General features: G+C 36.1%; 2 non-coding genes across 2 annotated transcripts; both read right to left on the bottom strand.

The window, feature by feature from the left end:
• Positions 1-6420: 6420 nt before the first annotated feature.
• On the bottom strand, positions 6421-6508 carry Trnay-gua (transfer RNA tyrosine (anticodon GUA)). Its single transcript is given in 2 exon segments — positions 6421-6456; positions 6472-6508. It is a non-coding gene; the product is annotated as a tRNA-Tyr (tRNA).
• A 7605-nt stretch (positions 6509-14113) lies between these two features.
• Positions 14114-14201, bottom strand: Trnay-gua (transfer RNA tyrosine (anticodon GUA)). The gene is given in 2 exon segments: positions 14114-14149; positions 14165-14201. It is a non-coding gene; the product is annotated as a tRNA-Tyr (tRNA).
• Between the last annotated feature and the right edge of the window lie 1373 nt (positions 14202-15574).

The raw sequence follows: 15574 nt of genomic DNA, 5'->3' as shown, positions 1-15574 counted from the left end.
ATTGTAATATTCTTGCTGTGTTTAACGGAGTCGATACTCACACGTTACGAAATATTCATCAGACCTGGTGTAGCGGTGATATGGACTATAATCGGCTTAGAAATTTATTTTGTCAGGCTCAGTTATCACCGCATGGATTTATAACAGTAAACTTACACGATCCTCGAGCAGGATACCGAGTTGGTCTTGATACGATTTTTAGATAATAGCAGCAGAGAGGGTGCGCCTCTAACTTGGCACCGACACAATCGCGTATTTTCCTTCGATGTATTGCGATTAGAAAAACCTATCAGCGATAGGATGGGTAAGACAACTGGTCGTTGACAGAGTTGTCTTACGCTAGATATCGCGTTTGTTTGCTGTTGTTTTTTTTGCGATTTTCCACGAAGGCTTATTTTGGCGAAATACGAGTGAACCAATTAGAGGTTGTTCACCCTCTCTGCTGCTCGATAAACTTACGTCAGCAAATCCGTTCACAAAATTGATAGTATAAAGACATATACCAGTGGAAGGAAGATCATTAACTCGGGTAGAGGGCGCTACCTTTGACGGGAACACTATTTTGGAAAACGGAATTCGTTATAAAACAAGTCTCGTAACTTTCCAAATCTCCGGAAAATGAATCTTGCTTGAAGGGTTAAAACTACGTGCCTTGTTATTGTGGCCTTGAAACTGTGTTTGAGTTTGTGTGCGTGTATATATATATATATATATATATATATATATATATATATATATATATATATATATATATATATATATATATATATAGGCAAAGAGATTGGTCAAAACCCCGTACAACATATGAATTCGGACATCGTCTTGCAGATGAGAAAAATGAAATGTATCTCATTACAGTCTAAAGACATCTTAGTGCCAGAAAGCATTTAATTGTTGCTGGAAAACAAAGCTGGAAAGTATTTTATTCTTTCTTGAAGCATGCTATTTTGTTATACTGTAATATTAAGTATGAACTATAATGTTTTAAACATTGTTTGCACTTTATTATGAATTGTAATGGTAGATTATTCTTACCAAAAGGCTTCCTGAAAATTTCATGCTCTCTGATTGCTATTTTAGAAACAAAATAAATTTAACACATTAAACCCTGGCGACGAGTTAACGTGGCAGGAGGTAGTATCCTATTTCTGAGCTTTGTAGCGTTAAGGTCATGCGTGATACACTAAAGTGTATTTAAGGTAAAGCTTTTAATCATTTGTCATTACGACCAAATGATTTTGGTATTACTACTATTGTAAATATATTTTGAATATCTTTCGATATATTTACACCATAGTTTAAAAAGACATAAATTTCAGAACCGTATGAGGTTGGTCAGCTTTGTATGAGTATCAAAATAATATATCAACATTTAGAATTTAAAGAGTAATTCTCGATACTGAGTACTGTCTTAATTCAATAAAAAAATGTGCTACAGAATTCTGACTTCCTCTTGCACTTCGAACCCTTTACATTTGAACACCAGCAATGTAACCATCGAAATCGCAAGGAATGACACATCCGCAAACTTAGGCCGTAATAACAGTACTCTATCTCTCTCTCCTTCGATCATAGAGCAGTCCCACGAATAATTGAGACATGAGGAAAAAAACTGACCTAAATAATGCTTTACACAAATAACCCTTACATAAATAATAAGTGGGGAAAACATTCTTATCATTAAAGCATCTTTACACAATAACAAAGATTGGCACGATAATTGGAAGATTGGTAGAAAAATTTCATCCATGATAACTAGTGAAAATGTCATTAATAATGACCTAAACCTTTGACCCCTTCCCATAAATACATTATGAAGCGTCCGTAGTTTTCTTCTTTGACTTTTTTGTGTTGATTCTAATGATGTTTAAAAAGAGAAATAGCCAACAATACTATTTTTCATTCCTCGACAATGATGGGAAAACGCCACAAATGAATCAAGGAAGAGCGATCGATCAACGAAGGAAGTTATCGAGACTCCATTGTCCTGATTAAAAAAAGCCATAACGTGCCACATTAATTCAATTACCCATTCATTCAATGATCCAATAATTTATAGACTATTATCTAGCCAGTAACATTTAATTATCTATTTCATATTATAGTCAAAACTATTCAATAATCGATTCTACATTATTTCAATTTTCTCTGCTTCCAAAGAATCGATGCTTCCCAGATGAATATAACCGGACTTTACAAAACTAAAACGTAGCTCCCGCGAGCCGTATTCAAACCAATGACCTAAGGATGGCCATCAACTTCCTTTATCGTCTTCGGCTCTACCAAATGAGCTATCACGTGAATCTATCACAAATCATTTCTTGAAATATAGTACTTAATGCTCGTGTCTTGCCTTTTCTCGCGAGAATGATCACTTGGTTAGTGATGTCACTGTCTGACAATGGACGGATTTGTATTGCATCACTACCTGATACGCATATACGGCTTATTGAATAGGCGTTGAATATACTGCTATGACAACGAAGACGAATGTCACGTTTAATACACTGTTCGCTGTATCATGCTGAAGAAATGTAGCAAAGTGTCTGTCCCATTAACACACGTAGGCAGTGGATCCTGGCTGGCCTGGGTTGGTAACGAACCCACAACTGTTGGCTTACGAGTCAAACGCATTGACAACTCAGCTACCACGTCAGTAGTGTATTGATGCTGTTTACGGACAGTGAGACAATACATTACAAATCCCTTTGGGGCTGTTTACGGACAAGGTTTTTCAGATCACCCTGGGGCTGTATATGGACTGACAACAATGTGGCAAGGGTGTAACCTGAATACGCGTTAATCTAGAGAGAGAGAGAGAGAGAGAGAGAGAGAGAGAGAGAGAGAGAGAGAGAGAGAGAAATACAGTAGAGATATAGACATAAACATATATAACACATACATAGATTGATGAACATCAATCTATCATACCTTAACTATAAAATCGACAAAAAATACTTAGGCAAGAAAGCAAATCGTTGTTGTCTTCTTTTTAAGTTTCTTCTTTTACTCCACCATCTTCTTAGTATTGTAATCGCTGTTGTCTTCTTTTTTTTTCATTTTTCCCTTCTCCTGTTTTTGTTTCATCTCTTTCTCGTTCTTTCTTTCATTTTTTCTTCCTTTTCTATTTAATTATTCCTATCTCTCATCCTCTGTATGTCCTCTTCATTCTCTTTCTCCTCCTTTTCTTCTTTAATCAGCTCTCTTAACATATCCTTAAAAATGTCGTGGGCCACTATAGCGTCAAGGGTTATTGAAAGGTCGTGGGCCACTATAACGTCAAGGGGAATTTAAAATGGGGAAATTGAATGGTCCACTATATCGTCGAGGGGAATTTATCATGGTGATTTTGAATGGGCTACTATAGCCTCAAAAGGGGAATTGAACATAGGGAAATTGAATGGCCATTTTGGTGTCATGGGGAATCGAACATGGGAATATTGGGGTTGTATAGTCGTTAGCTTAAAATCTATAGCTACAACTGGTGGGAAATTCCTTTGGAAAACCCTACTATTTCTAACCTCAACTTGTATGACGTTCCTGTTTATAAATCCTAGTATATATTTATAGCTACAACCTGTGGAAAAATCCAAGTCTACATTTATAGTTTCCAAAATTCTAGCTTCAATGCTGTCAATGTACTGGACACTAGGGGAATAATGGGAACAGTGTTGCAAGAGCTGACCCAAATATGCGCTACTGTAGGTAGGTAGGTAAAATAAATTTGATAGGTATGAAGGGAGTTTTATAGAGAAAGACAAAGACAAATACACACACAAACAAATGTACGCGCGCACGCATACACATAAAAACAAACACACAAACCAAACGCACGCATGAACACAAAAACATACACACACAATCGTACGAGTGCGCTCGCACCCCCACACACTACACAGATCGAAGAAGAATCACAAACCCAAAATATACTATCCGCACAGAAGGAAGATGAAAAAGACAAATATAATATCTACTATCCACACAACCGTAATAAACGCATACAAAACCCAAAATATTCAATCCACACAAACGTACCCGAACGCATACAAACAACAACTATAATATCCACACAAACGTACGCAAACGCATAGAAAACACACACTCTACTATCCACACTGAAGGAAAGAAAGCAAACCGAAAATATACTATCCACACATGGGAAGGAGAAAAAACAATCCCCAAAATATACTATCCATACAGAGAAGAGGAAAAACAACCCCCATATCTACTATCCACACAGAATTATGTAGAAAAACAAAAACCCTAATACACTATCAACACAGAGGGAATATGAGAAAAAAGTCAAATATATTATCCACATAAACGTACGTGAACGCATACAAACACAATATCTAATATCCACACAAACTTACGTGAACACGTACAAAACAATATCTAATATCTACACAAACGTACGCGAAGGCATACAAACCCCAAATATACTATCCACACAAACGTACGCGAACGCATACAAACACAATATCTAAGATCCACACAAACTTACGTGAACATATAAAAACACAATATCTAATATATACACAAACGTACGTGAAGGCATACAAACCCCAAATATACTATCCACACAAACATACGCGAACGGATACAAGCACAATATCTACTAACCACACAAACTTACGTGAATGCATACAAAACCCAGATATACAATCCGCACAAACTTACGTGGACACATACAAACACAATATCTACTATCCACACAGGGAAGAGGAAAATAAAAAAAACCAATTCTACCATCCGCTCAGAGGTGAGAACTAGAAAGCAAACCTCATATCTACTATGCACACAGAGGTGAGAAGTAAAAGACAAACCCCATATCTTCTATGAACACAGAGGGAAGAAGAAAAAATAACCCAATATACACTATCCACACAGAGGAAAGAAGAAAAAAATATATACTATCCACACAGAGTGAAGAAATAAACCATTACATATACTTTGCACACAGAGTGAAGGAGAAATGATAACCCAGTATACACTATGGACACAGAGGGAAGAAAATAACCCATTATTCGATCAACTCAGAGTGAAGAAGAATTGTTTTGGAAAGCACCAAACACACACAACGACACAGACACTCCAAAACCCATTTAACCCGTTATCCTATGGCGTCAGTGTGTGATTTTAGAAAAATTCCAGACTCAAAATGATGGATGGACAGACAGACTAGTTTGTGCTGACTTGCATGCCTAAAGTGAGTGTGTGAAGGAAAACATTCCTTCGAATTTAAAGTCTAGCTAAACATGATGCAGAGGGATAGAGAGAGGTTAAAAAGCACATATTCATACAATGTCAAAATAAAACCAAAATACACCATCCTTATTATAAAATGTCAAGACCAAGTGACACATACGTTTTCTTTCTGGTCAGGTCTCTTTTAGAAGTTTGTAAGAAATTTCACATCAGGGCCAATGCATCGGCTCAAATTGTCAATTTTTCCATTTCCACCTCTTTACTGGCACAAGTTCTTTCTCGTCAATGTTTTCTACCTCCTAACCCCTCTCTTGTGGCCTGAAGTTCAGAATGTATCGATAAATCTATAAAGATTCAGCTATTTTGGAACATGCTCTCAATGGTCTCCGCACTGTCAAGAGGAATCTTCAGAACGGTTTGTGATGTGAAAGTTAGTGACTAAACCGTTTAGATTCGCCAATGGGATACGATCAGTTTTGTGCAGAAAGTACACTTACTGCCTCCAACAAAAAGAGGTATAAAACCGGGCTAGCGGGACATGACTTTTATCAACAGTGATACAACAGGTTCCGTGGAAGGAAATCAATGACAGTATTCAAACTGTGGAGGACTACAAAAACTTATTACAAGAACTATGGATGTCATGTGTTGCCTCCCTTGGTATGTAATGGCAACTAACCAATAGCGTGATGCAATGTACATCGGCCAAAAACTGTGGTGGCAATTCACCTACAGAGTAAGTTTAACATCGAAAATATGAAGATATACAAGAGCGAAGCCAATACAAGTGTATGTGAGTGAAAGGCATTTGTGCAGGCAGGGACCGGCACTGGGAAATTCCTTATTTATCAGTGCATTCAGGTTGTGTGCTCCACTTTTCTCGATCATGTAGGAACATCGTTCAAATTTGAACAACTTAATTTTGATTGGATGCGGTGGCTTGCAGCCGAATCAAATGAAATTCACAGACCGGAAACACATAAATGTCTGCTCGATATGCCAAGGTGCAGATATGATTATTGGAACCATGGTTAGCGAAACTGAGAATCATGAAGCTGCGGTAAAAAAAAAAAAAATATATATATTTGTTTGTTTTATTTCATTGTTCATACTATATTATTCCATTATCATTTGTTAAGGCAATAAATAAGGGACCGTACAATCTATCGTTTCAAACGTGAATATACTTTGTATCTGAAACACAAAAAGTAATCCCGCGAGCCGGATTTGAACCAGCGACCTAAGGATAACAATATTTCTTCTCTACAGTCCTCCGCTCTACCAACTGAGCTATCGCGGGATATGGCGATTAAATTGTCGTGAAATACAGTGTATATTATTTGTTCTATTTCGGTTGGCGGCAATAGAGAGCGACCATTACGTCTGCTGTCGCCTATGCCTGACAGTTCATGGATTGGTATTGATTGCAATATAGTGGACTTATAGTTTCTTCGATACGCCGAGAATATATTAATATTACTTCTGCGACGACTACAGTTAGGTCTAGGACCACTTCAAGGACGAAGACGACGATGACGACGAAACGGCGCACATCAGACTGACACATTGGCTTCAAAATAGAAAATATATAACTACAGTAGCTCGTTGCAAAGAAAATTTGGAGTATCCATCCATGAATCAAGGGATTGGGGTTCTAACTTGAGACAATATAACACAAGGGAAGACACGGGGTCGCACCCCTCGGTAGTTCCAACACTGCTAGTCTATCCTAATTGCGTCTGCTAATTTCCAACTTAAGCCAGTCGTAATCAAGAATAGTTCAATATTCAAAACAACTCGACACACTTCGTTCAGTTTGTGACATAATGGAGAAAATGCAATAATTGTTCGCCGATTTGTACGTTTGGACAAATGCAGGCAAGAAGAGCCGTTATGCATTCTGATAGTCTTGGATTTCACCATTGACCGAGAGGTAAGATCCGAACAACCCAGAGCCCGCAGTAAATATCATTAATGTACATTGTGATGCGTTTTAATTTTGGTGACAAAAACAAATATTGATTTTGGCAGATTTGGTGCTGATTGCTGGTAACATTGTTGCACAGTGCGTTGTTAACTCCTGAAACATTCTGATTGTTTGAAAATACCTGTCAATACTTATTGATTGATTATAAAATAACCAGACAAAAATAAAACCCCAAAACCATAACTTTCCCAAAATTATTCTTTCAATAACATTCATTGATCAATTAAATAATATACAACTACACATTTTATATTATGCCAGTAGCTTTACTTCGAATAGAATAAACATTTTATGGACATTGTTATATTTGCAAAGGCAATCCCAGATAATACTGCCATTTTCGTCTAAGTGTATCAATTCGTATACAAGCTTCATGAAAGCAATTTGACGAGATGTGATTGGAAGTCTGATCGAGATGCGCGTAAAGTTGTTATTCAGTAAGATGGCAAAAAGACCGGCGGGCAAAGAGTTTTCAAAACGATTAGGAAACAGTATGGAGGATTGATGAAGATCTGTTATTTGACAGGTAAGCTTTGTTGCCAGGTAAGGTTAACTTTAAATGGTTCATATGCTTCTTAATAGTGTTTTTCATATAAAAGAAAGGCATATATATGCAGACACACAAATACACACACACACACAGACATATATATATATATATATATATATATATATATATATATATATATATATATATAATTTCAAAATAATTTTATCTCCACATTTTCGAACCATTAAAAAGAAAGATAGCCATTTCAAGTTGATAAATGTGGAATAATTTTTTTAACTTAATTAGTAATTGCCTATGTAATTTCATTCCGTATCAGTTGCTGGAATTTCAACAAATGATAAACAACCTGTATTAATGGATGGCCGGTCAAATTAAAAATTACATTGTTAGAATAACTTTGTTTTAGAAAATATCGAAGCAGCCCCAAGATAGCAAATAAAATAAATGTCCCCTTGTGGTCTTAAACTGTGTACCTATAATAATAATGGGTATATTAAAACTGTGCATCTGTATTATAATATTACAGTGGTCCCCTTCTTCTACGACCACGCCTTTTGCACCGAGAAAGTGGCATTATACGACGGGTGGCCTTTCCATAGGGCGACTACATTTTTGTGAGAAGTATATGTAATGTACGTAGTAAGAAAGCTACATACTTCAAAGCATTTAATATCTTCATTTAATATCTTCGTTTCAAAGTAAAATTAAATAATAAAGTGTTTTTCTTGTCATAATAATAGACTTATTGCAACTGAATATTCATTAATTGTTCTTATTCTTGGCATAGGCGTAATATGCCAGGGGATATTGTTGTCATGCAAATTGCAAAACCATTCAAAAACGTCATTTAAATCTTGATACATACATACTTCGCTTTCCGTTTGTTCCATTTTCTCACTGCTGCTGAATAACCTCCTTATCGGTTATGATGTTGTTTATTCCATTCTTTTCAACATAAATCTTTTTTATTTGAATCTTTTCTACATAAAATTGTTCGGCAAGTCCCCCCTCCACACCTGACCTGATATCATCGAGTAGAATAACCGACTTTATTCTAAAATAATACGTATCCGTTTATGTGACGACATGTTAATGTTTACTAATGATTTATTCAGATATTGCTAACTGTATGCGATTGAATTTTGCAGACGAAACTTTTGTAGAGTGGACGAAATGCCTTCTTCTAAAAGGAAGCGATAAATGTGTTGTCACGTGTTTTTTCGGTCTTTGTTCCCCGTTTTTTTTTCAAGGTCAAGGTTAATCTCTATGTGTGTGGGGTGTGTGTGTTAATGCACAAAATATAATTTTAGCCTATGCTTACCTTGTGATGTACTTGACAATTACGTCCGGTTGTAATCATCCAAGATAAGAAGTCGACAGATGTGCGAATACCAAAATTCTATTATAACATTATAGAGCCCATTTCAATTAAATATCGGCTTTATAGACAATGATATAATATTAATCTTACTGTTACATGTACTTTAGTCAACACTTCTTTCAGCAACTGAAACTTAACATTGGGAGATATGTATCAACGACAGAGTTCATCTGTTTACTTACCGTACGTCACGATATGAATTAATTATTGGTTTTGGATACATTGGAAGAAATAAATGTGGTCGCTCGTGAGGGGAACATTTTACGTTTTTGTACTAATATGCTGGCCGTTGGTCGCGTTAGACGGGTGGCCGTTCTTGAAGGGTATTTTCGAATACAAACTTGTCGGTGACAAGGGATTCTGGCTGTAAGAGCCGGGTGGCCGCTGGTCAGGGGGAGCCGTTCAAGAGGTGGACTACTTTATTTGTATTATACTATATTTCAATAGCTGTCAAATTATTATGTTGTCGTTCCTTTACATGATGTTTTTGGAATCTCCGCTTCGTACTGATTAGTTGTTGTATTTTTGTGGGTGGGTAGGTGGGGGTGGCTTTGTTATAGTTTTTTCTTTAAAATGGCACACAATTTCTCATCTACGGAAGTCGGGATAAGTCTCAAAGTCGATTAAATGAGAACACATTGTCGACGTATCAACGTAATGGAACAAGTTTGACTGGACATTATTAGTGGCTGAGAGAAACATGCACATATGTGCAGGATGCAAAGTAAATAGGCGACAAAATTCTCATAATTAAAGGCGAAGATACAACGTGTCTAACACTATTTCCAAGAACGTGACCATTAGAGAACCAAAGACACATACGATGCATATTTAAGAATGCCTGGGAGCGTTAAATTAATTATCCATTTAATAATTTTCAGTTATTGATTCGATATGGTTCCAGTATTCCTTGTTTCCAGGTTTGATATTTAAAAACTACAAAAAACGTAAATCCCGCGAGCCGGATTTGAACCGGCGACCTAGGGATAGCTTTCAACTTTTTCTACAGTCCTCCGCTCTACCAACTGAGCTAACACGCCATCATATACGAAAAACATATATCATATTAATTATACCTCATAATAATTCCTGAGTTATGTTACGTATTGCATGTTTCTTGCCTTGATCGCGAAAACGATAATTTTTGGCTGGTGACACCACTGTTTGACAGTTGATGGATTGGTTCTGCGTATCTATATTATAATACAAAATATGTATTACAATCTGTATAAATAAACTCATGATCTGTCACAGTGTCCATGAAGCGACATCACAATGTCTTTACATCAACCGTTCATTCAGACTCCTAGTAGAGTGGATGACATATTTTCTTGGATGAACTCATTCTGGGTGTTGCAAGTTGGAAATCTCTATTCCGGTTGGAATGAGGACTGATTGGAAATGCATCCTCTTTAACAAAGTTATAATGGAGTTCATACAATTGGAACATTTGACTGGACATTAGTGGTGCTTGATAAAAACACGAACATATACGTTGGATGGAAGGCAAATGGGCGGCAATTGTCATGGTCAAAGAAGAGGATACATATTGTCGAACAATATTCCCCCAAGAATCCGACAAATTGAAAACCAGTGACACAATGGATGCATATGGTGCCTAGTGCTTTATGGCAGTTTATAAAGCTGTATATGATTCCCAATAATGGTATTTGGACCGAAGCAAATCTGGAGTCCATAAGCCTTTTTGAGAGGTCACTGATTGGTTCTTAAATTGCCATTGGGTTTTTCAGTGCCATGCAATATTTATTATATTAACCGAATGCGATGAATCTCTTTTGCAACGAAGCGTGTTATTACTGTATAACAGTCTGCAACGAGCATAACGTCATATCATTGTGCAGTTTTACTCTTTAAACATCTAATCAATTGTAAATCGAATTGTAATCAATTCTACTGTGTTACGATTGAATTTTGAGGGAATTTGCACAAAATGTCATTCGTATTGTTAACAGTTAAATTTGTATGATTTTGAATCAATCTGAATTTGTAGTATTCCAAAAGTACGGAAATTCACTTCTAGAAAAATATTAGTGATTCATACTATACTACAAGCTAGGTAAGCCAGAGAGTTCCATGACGATAAGGTTTCGTCAGCAAATCCCTTCACAACAAAGACAGGATGAAGACATACTGGACGAAAGATCATGAACTCAGGTACAGGGCGCTACCTTTGACGGGAACACTATTTTGGGAAACGGAATTCGTTATAAAACAAGTCTCGTAACTTTCCATATCTCCGGAAAACACTAATCTTGCTTTCGGTAACTCCGGAAAGAAGGGTTGAAAATATGCGTCTTGTTATTGTGGCCTTGTATGGAACAAAGGTGCACATTTCTCGAAATTGTATGTATGTATGTATGAATGTATGTATGTATGTATGTATATATATATATATATATATATATATATATATATATATATATATATATATATATATATATATATATATATATATATATATATATATATATATATATATATATATGCAAAGAGTTTGGCCAAAACGCCATAAAACATATGAATTCGGACATCGTCTTGCAATTAAGAAAAATGAAATATATCTCATTACAGTCTAAAGACTTCCTCTTAGTTCCAGAAAGCATTTAATTGTTGGAAAACAAAGCTGGAAAGTATTTTATTCTTTCTTGACGTATTCGTTTTTGTTATACTATAATATTAAGTATGAACTATAATGTTTTATATGTTGTTTGGACTTTATTATGAATTGTAATGGTAGTCTTAGATTATTCTTACAAAAAATCTTTCTGACAACTTCATGCTCTTTGATAGCTAATTTAGAAACAAAATACCTTTAACACATTAACCCCTGGCGACGAGTTAAAGTGGCAGGAGGTAGTATCCTACTGCCGAGCTCTGTAGCGTCAAGGTCATACAAAACACACTAAAGTAGGTGGTATTATAGAAAGGTAGACAGATGTAGCTCTACAATGATACCAAGTAATCTGGAAGTTCTAGTTGCACTACAAAATACAGAGGGGAAAACCTTAGTTTTTGGACCCGGCTTTTTTCCACTCAAAATTTGCCCGTTGTCGGAGTCCGATTTTGTGTCCGGATTTTAGACTTTTTGATCTCAGATCTAAGGCAGACCGGTATGAACTGCACACAGAAAGAGATGAGCCTTTGCAAAAAGTAGGATAAGATGGGCATTTGGAATAAAGCATGGTCTCGATACGAAAAATAATGGGTCCGTTAAGAAAAACAACAAAAAATTCATCTTTTGCCCTTCTGCTCATGCGCGAGCCAAATAGCCAATGCAAAAGTAGGCATTAGGTTATTGGAAAATGACCTGGAAGTTAATGTCTTAGGATGTATTCAGAAAAAGCTTTCAAAATGTGTTTCCTACTCGAATTTCAGGCGAGAACGATAAAATATTCCAGGGGTTAATGTTAAAAAACGTGATATTTCGGTATTTAAGGTAAAGATTTTAATGATTTGTCTTTACGACCAAATGATTTTGGTATTAATATTATTGTAAGTATATTTTGAATATCTTTCGATATATTTACGCCATAATTCAAAAAGACATAAATTTCAGAACCGTATGAGGTTGGTCAGATTTGCATGAGTATCAAAATTTTATATGTTTATCTATATTTAGAATATATCATTTAAAGAGTAAATTTATATACTGAGTGTTGTATGATTTCTATTAAAAAAATGTGCTACAGAATTCTGACTTCCTCTTGCACTTCAAACCCTATATCTTTGCACACCAGCGATGTAACCATCGAAATCTCCAGGACTGCCACATCCACAAACGTAGGCCGTAATAAATCTGCTCTCTCGATCTCGATCTCGATCTGATTGCAGTCCCACCAATAATAGAGACATGAGGAAAACAACTGGCTTAAATAATTCTTTACACGAATAAACCTTACATAAATAATAAGTGGGGAAAACATTCTTATCATTAAAGGTCAAAATTTCTTTTGAGACAGGGTAAGGTCAAACTTCTTTGGACACAGGGGAAGGTCAAAACTTTCTTGGACACAGGGACAGGTGAAAACTAATTTGGACACTGGGCGAGGTCGAGACTAATTATTGACCATTATAGTCAGTACAGTGCAATACATGACAAATATCGGATATAAGTAAGATATCAATATAATCATTCGATTCTCAAACGATAGGATAAATAAGAGAGTGATATAATCATTAAATTTTCATACTGTCGTATAAGTAAGAGATTAATCTATGCATTTAATTCTCATAGGATAGTATGAATAAGAAATTGATATCTTCATCCCATGCTCATAATATCTTATGAATAAGAGATCGATGTAATCATTTTGGTTACCATAATATATTGTAAACAGATTAATATAATCATTCGTACTACAGCTTTATTAAGTGATTGATATAATCATATATTCTCATAATATAGTATGAAGAGATAGACGTAATCATTCGATTCTCATACAATTTTATGATTTATTATTATTACTGAAGTAGTAGCAGCTGAATATACCCTTCTCGTACTTTATCGTATAACAATGTGTTATATACTAAGATATTACCTGTCGTTTCTTCTGGTAATATTTGTATAGGTGAAACTGTTTCAATAGAAACCACATATGTCACCACTTTGAAATATTCTACCAAACATATGTCACATTTAACGTTGCCCCTTAACCTTTAATAAACATCCCCTTTTAGTTGATGCTACAGGCCTGAAACATCTTACGGGTTATTCTTCTTCCGTAACAGAATCTGTGTAGTCTTATGAGATTAAGCAAGAGATAGAGGCAATAGTATTTTTTAACCCATCGACAATGGTCGGAAGAACGATACACGTGTCTCAGAAAAACTTTCGATGGACGATCGGATACATCGACGATATTTTTACAAAACGATAAACATTAATTTATTGTACAAAATGTAATTATTCTATCAATAAAATATCTTTATCCTTTAGTCCGAAATCCACGAGGCCGTATCTAAGTGTGTTTTGACATTGAAAAAGGCAAATAGTAAGAAAACATAGTCCTGCGAGCCGGATTCAAACCAGCGACCTAAGGATAACAATGAACTATTTCTACAGTCCTCCGCTCTACCAACTGAGCTATCGCGGGGTTATATATGAGAAAAGTCTCTGCAATGGTTTCCTGAAGTATAGTGCTGGTTGTTAGCATCTTTACCGATCAATGAGGCAGCGAAGAACGATCATTATGTCTACCGATGCCACTAACTGACATTTGATGGACTGGCATTGCCTCGCTAATTAGTCTTCATAGACAGTCTTGTTAAGAGGTTCTGAAAATACTAATACTGCGACAATAACGACGATGACCACCACGATGAGGACGACATCGAAACGACGCTCATCAAAGTGGTGCATTGACTGCATAGTTACAACACTAAAAACAAGCCCCACCCACTTACTATTACGGCGACGATAATGTTTTCTACTGTGCAGTTTCCATTACTGCTAATGCTCCTGCTGCTGTTACTACTACGCCACTACTTCCGTCATCACTTTTATTATTGTCATCATTATTATTGTCAGTATCATCACAAAAGTATTCGTGAAGTAGATTTTAAACTTGTGCAATAAATAAAATTAGATGTCAATTATTATATCAACTGTGTAAAAAAGGAGAAAGAATAATAACTAATATCGATAAATAATAGATCCATTGATTGCGCATTTCCCCTACAGCATGTACTGGTCGCATCTGAGTCGTTGTGAGCGTGCTGTATAAGTAACTCTAATTTGTTTTACGTTATTTTGATATACTTACCGGAGTTTGAATCATCTACACCAGTGGTTCCCAAAGTTTGCTGTATTTCCCTTTTGGGGGCAGTAGGATTACCAATGGGGGCGCTAATGCTGAATAATGCTTGTTATAGGGCAAGGTAGAGGGCGCTGCAGATGAAATTCAACTATCCGGAATTCAAGCAGAACAATGCAAAATCAAAGATCCTACCCCTTGGAAAAACTGCACGCCCAAAATAAACCTGTCTGCCCAGAACTTAGGATCCAAACTACAAAACCCACAAAAATACTAACAGAAATCCAGAAACTCATCGAAGAAACTTACTCTGGATTTCTTAAAATCTACACAGACGGATCTAAATCGAAAGAAGAAAACAGAACTGCTGCTGCAATAGTGGTGCCGCAACAACAAGTTGAATTTGGTGCAAGACTCCCGGATGGCTGCTCCATTTACACAGCAGAATTCTGGGCAATAAATGAAGCCCTCAAATGGATCAAGACCCAAAACCACAGCCAGTACGTCATTATAACAGACTCTCTAAGCGTACTGAAATCCTTAGAGACTGGCACATCAAAAAGTAGAGCAAATATGCTAGAAGACACTATGTTATCCATCAGATAGATCGAGGATAAACAACAAACCATCGAATTCCTATGGGTACCTTCTCACATCAATCTGATTGGCAACGATAAAGCTGACCGAAGAGTGAAATACAATCTCCTGAACAA

Source organism: Sinohyriopsis cumingii, chromosome 3 (genome assembly GCF_028554795.1).
Source record: "Sinohyriopsis cumingii isolate HCF-2022 chromosome 3, ASM2855479v2, whole genome shotgun sequence".
In the NCBI taxonomy this organism is placed as follows: domain Eukaryota; kingdom Metazoa; phylum Mollusca; class Bivalvia; order Unionida; family Unionidae; genus Sinohyriopsis; species Sinohyriopsis cumingii.
The sequence above is the reverse complement of the archived record's forward strand: the minus strand, read 5'-3'. Positions and strand labels throughout refer to the sequence as shown.